The following is a 5,234-nucleotide window of genomic DNA, read 5'->3' as shown; positions in this document are numbered from 1 at the left end:
AGGTGCGACAACATTTAAGATCATTTGCGTCGGGAGCTTTTTTTTTTTTTTTTTTTAAGTACAATGCCTGGACTCCTGAAAGCTCTCTTCTTTTCTTTTCAGACTCAATACTTGGTTATTTTCAGCACTACACACAGTAGGAGTATCTACAAAGGTATGGCGAGGTGTGGCTATTAAATAACGAGGACTGATGCTGCTACAGAAGAACTATGCATGCGCCAAATCCTAACGATCGCGACAGCTGTGCAGCGTAAAGCCTTCTCTTTCGATTGTGCAGCGTCTCAGCGTGTTTGTTAGAGAAATCAGTATGACCGGAACCGTCGTTTGGGTAAGAGATGATAGTTTCGTTTTGCCGAAAACATGTTACTACACATAGTAGTAGAGCAACGAATTGTCGTGAAATTTCACAACAAAACTTGGGTAAAGCCGCTACTGAAACTTATCTTTTATTAAAAGAATGATTTATGACGATGAATGTTTATCACGTGCGCAAGATTTTTGAGTGGTTCAAGAGGTTTCCAAGATGGCCGAGAAGACGTCGGAGATGATGTCCGCCCGGGTCGGCCCTTTCACATCCAAAACGGATGAAAATATCGATTATAATTAATCAACAGTTACTACCGTGAGGTGCTTGCTTAACTCCGTGAAAGAGTTAGGAAAGAAACGACCTGATTTGTGGAAGAACAAGTTACGGGGTTCTCCATCAAGACAACGCGCCGGCTCACACTGCATTGTCTGTCGCAAGACGTTTCTAGCCAAGTACAACATCCCAGTTTATAAGGCCATCCGCCTTATTCGCCTGACCTGGCCCCATGTGACTTTAGATCTGTTCCCCAAAGTCCAAATCTGCATTAAAAGGAACACCATTTTCAGTCCGTTGAACATGTGAAAGAAAAAGCTGCACGTGTCATGCAGGAGCTCACAGAAAAAGACTTCCAGCACTTGGTAAATTCGCATGGAACGTTGTAGGGATAGGGGATGGGTGTATATTGAAGGTGATAATAACTAAATATGTATAAATTTAAAATAAAATGTTTTACAGCATCAGTCTCGTTCTTTAATAGCCACATCTCGTATCAGCAGAGATGATACCCTGGAAGGCCTTTAAGCAGGGACAGAAATCTTTTTCTTTAGTGATTTTTAATCAGAAAAATTACTTAATTTTGAAGAATCAAACACCATTTCACTGTAATTGTGTTCTCCTGGTCACGAATTTCACCAAAACTCATGATTACTAGTTTTAAAATTCTTTCAAGGTTCATCTGACACACGCGTGCAGATGCAACTTCAACGAAGATTCTCCTGTACTTCTCGTCATGCTTGAGCAATGTTACTTTTCCTTCAGTTCCATTCGCCATCTTCTGTGAATTAGAAGTCGAACAGTCTGTGTAACGAAGCCTAAACTTGGAGATTCCGTTGAAGCATATAAAAAAAAACTCGGAAGTTTAAGATGAACTTATCTACCGGAAATGCAATTTTACCGGAAGTCGTTTTCTTTCAACTGAAAACCTCTTTTGTCCAGGAGATGGATTTCTTTTTTTGATTTGATTGTTTGGGGAAACCTCGTAAGTTTAAGCGCTTCCCTAAAATGTGCCCCCTTTGCCCGGGATATCTGCATCATCATTTCATCGAAATGACACTTTGTAGGTAATCCTAATCATCCCCCTCTCCCTCCCAAATCTACCTTTACTCGAATTGTCCGGAAAAGGAATTCAAATTGTATCAAAATGAAAAGTAATTTTTAGCTAATTTCATTGTTTCTTTTTTCTGTTTTAGAGGACCTCAAATCAGTTATATCTGGAGAAAAATTCGATATCCGAAAAGTTGGGCCGATAGCAGTGCGTCATTCTTATCTACTGAGAGAAAGTAACGATATATAAAGGAAGTGGTGATAGCGATAGAAAAGAATTCCAATTAGATGTAAGTAGGGAGAATAAATCTAGATGGCAATGAGCTTAATTGTTGTTACGTAGTTAACAATGCTTAATTAGGCTAACCAGGCACTTTCTACACTGATTGCAGGATAATTAAATGTTGACATGGCACCTCTTAATTGTAGCAGTTACTTAATAGCGGTACTTAGCGTAGATTCCATTGTCAATGCTCGTATCTATTTCTTTTCTTGTCGGAAGTTTTTCCGGTCGTGTGGTAGCAGGGCGTAAAACTGTGAACACACCTACTCTTTCTCAAGATTTTTCTGAACATTGTGATTTTTCCGGCAAAAATCAGTAGGTTTACGTCTAGACAATATACGGAAGTTGGAAGGTTCATGAGTGGGCCCACTTCCGGTCAGGCTAATCGATATCTTAGCTTGCTCAACTCTTTTACGGAGGTTTCCAAGATGGCCGAGAAGACGTCGGAGATGATGTCCGCCCGGGTCGGCCCTTTCACATCCAAAACGGATGAAAATATCGATTATAATTAATCAACAGTTACTACCGTGAGGTGCTTGCTTAACTCCGTGAAAGAGTTAGGAAAAAACGGACCCGAATTGTGGAAGAACAAGTCATGGGTTCTCTCCATCAAGACAACGCGCCGGCTCACACTGCATTGTCTGTCTGTCAAGACGACGTTTCTAGCCAAATACAACATCCCAGTTTATAAGGTTTATTAGCCTGACCTGGCCGCCCCATGTGACTTTTATCTGTTCCCCCAAAGTCCAAATCTGCATCAAAAGGAACACGATTTCAGTCCGTTGAAGTCCGTTGAAGCTGTGAAAGAAAAAGCGGCACGCGTCTTGCAGGAGCTCACAGAAAAAGACTTCCAGCAATGGTTTCGATCAATGGTAAATTCGCTGTGGAGCGTTGTAGGGATAGGGGAGGGGAGGGCTATAAAATGTTTTATAGCAATAGTCTCATCATTTAATCAGCCATACCTCGTAATCGGATTCTCACTAATATTCCGCACATGTTAGTACCGTAAAATTCTGTGGAATAGCACCACTGTACAACGAAACTAACTCTCCCATAGAAAATGAATTTTTCTCAAAGAAAAATATTTCGAAGAAAAAAATATATAGTAAAATCATACATCACACTAAAAGCAGCACATTAGAGCAATGCCTACCCTGCATTCATTGCACAAAATTAATTTATCCGTAAATACTGTGGAACTGTAAAAGCTGTGCGTGTGTGATGTGTGAGGTACTCCCGAAGTTGAAAGAAAATGGCAGGAACCGTCTTCGAGGAATTCCTCTCCAAAAAAAAAAAAAAGTACGAAGTAGTTACTTCCGGTTTTTAGGAATTTCCTTCGCTAAGTTCCTGTCTAGGACCCCATGATGGGTCGGCAAACGACAAGTTTAAGCCGAGCTTTGCTGTTTCCTGTTTTGAAGAGAGTGCTCCTTAAGACGGATATTGAAAAGTCCTCATCGAAAATTTTGTAAATTGCTATGCCTGGCAGCATGATGATGTAATGAACTGCAGATATTGCTAAGAAAATACTAAGTTGCAAGATGGAAAGAAACAGAAAGTTACAAGTTATGTAGGTAAAACATTAAAGATGCACCGCTCGTCTTACTTTAAGAGATGCAGTTGAATGGTACACATTTCCTCATCTGTAAAAAATTAGAAACTTTCTTTTCGACAGTCTGTTCCTCTGTACAGCATCTCTTCTGGGAACAGACAGCGGCAGATCTCCGCCCACCGGCTCAATGTGAAAGGGCATCGTAATTATCTACGTACTATCTGGTAATCAGTGGATTGTAAACATCCTCTTAGACGCAGACTGAAAGGCTGGAGAAATCTACAAACTAACCAAATATCTTCCATAATTAAAATGGTAAATCAATTAACAATCGATCGAGCAGAATTAGGATTCTGTGATTCAGCATAACTCAAAAACGGAAATTAACAAACATTTCACTTTTGATATTTCTGAAGAAAAAAAAGAAGTCACCACAGAGCCCTGTAAATGGGTTCCGGTCAAAATCGCTTCACCGGAAGTAATGCTTCATTGATATTACGAATTCTTCTCAACGTAAGTGTGTAAATACTTGACATTGTAATTTTCAAGAATTACAATGGCGGCATGAAAGTGTCTTTTGGGTACTTAGCATGGAAAAAAACTTTGAAAAAGATCCATTAAGTTCTTTTTTTTTTGGTTTCTCTTTGTAGATAAGGAGAGTGAGGCAGTATCAAGCTTTCGAAGTCGCGTTTCCAATAGAAGTGACCGTTTCGAGCTCTAATGGCTATAACTTAGCGGAAAAGTTAGCTCAGTTGCGACTAGAAGTTGGATAACCTAGAAAATTGTGAGATGAAGGTGGGTATGTCATGCTGGATATTTTCCAATGAAGTAAAAAATTAACGAAAATTGCCCAAAATGCAGTTCGTTCGTCTAACCAGAATATAGTGTTTCCAGGTACAGGAGGCCCAAATTGGTGGAACGTTGCTGGACATGGTTCTGCTACTCCGCGAAATAGAATCTGCCAAGAAAGATTTTGATTGAAATCCGATGACACTGCGGCAATCGCTGGTGAATCAGCTGGTTACCGAAGGAAATACAACTGATTCAGTGTGTGGGGATGTTACGGAAGTGAACGTCGTAGACAGACATGCTCCGGTGTCTGGAGAGTTCACTCAGAGGTCACTTGACCTCTTGCCTCCCACTGCAGATTACTTTTCCTTGTGAATTCGCTGGGAATCTGGGAGATTCTCCCACAAGAATGCAAGGCAAACTAGCCGTAACTGTTTGAAACAAGTGTCGCAGTTGTCGAAATTCTCGGTTTGTGTTTCCGCGAGAAATTTAGGCTTTAGGCTTTCAGTAAGGGCAAAAAAAGGATTTATTACAGTAAAAGGTCTGTGTGACCCAACATATCTCCAATAAATAAAAATCCTGGAGCTGAAACCTTCAATAATATTTCGATACAAAATCACCAGGTGAACTCGATTATATTTAACGATCAATGTCTCTCAAACTCGATTTATGGAATCGATTTAATTTAAGTCAGTGATGGCGAACCTATGACCCGCGCAAGCTTTTTCACTGACCCACACAATTGCTAGGCAACCATTTGTTTTGTTTGCACGCCGGTTGATTTAGATTTTTCTAATTGTGTGGATAATTTATAATCTATCTGTATTTTTTTTTCCAATCACTTATTGACACAAAAGCAGTTTAAATGCTATCTATAACCTTTAGTTTGATCATTACAGTTCTAAAACGCAAATAACGTCAAATGCTTTTTGTAGTATTTGAAATAAAGCAAAAGTGTTTACAAAATATCAAATAAAATGTAT

The 5,234-nt window shown here is 39.7% G+C and overlaps 1 long non-coding RNA gene across 1 annotated transcript; it reads left to right on the top strand.

Moving 5' to 3' along the window:
- The first annotated feature begins 1,781 nt into the window (after positions 1–1,781).
- Positions 1,782–5,234, top strand: LOC141462145 (uncharacterized). Its single transcript, XR_012463122.1, has 3 exons — positions 1,782–1,920; positions 4,113–4,257; positions 4,357–5,234. It is a non-coding gene; the product is annotated as an uncharacterized lncRNA (long non-coding RNA).

This window comes from Rhodnius prolixus, unplaced genomic scaffold (assembly GCF_049639745.1).
Source record: "Rhodnius prolixus isolate KJV_2025 unplaced genomic scaffold, Rpr scaffold_18, whole genome shotgun sequence".
Lineage (NCBI taxonomy): Eukaryota > Metazoa > Arthropoda > Insecta > Hemiptera > Reduviidae > Rhodnius > Rhodnius prolixus.
The sequence above is the reverse complement of the archived record's forward strand: the minus strand, read 5'-3'. Positions and strand labels throughout refer to the sequence as shown.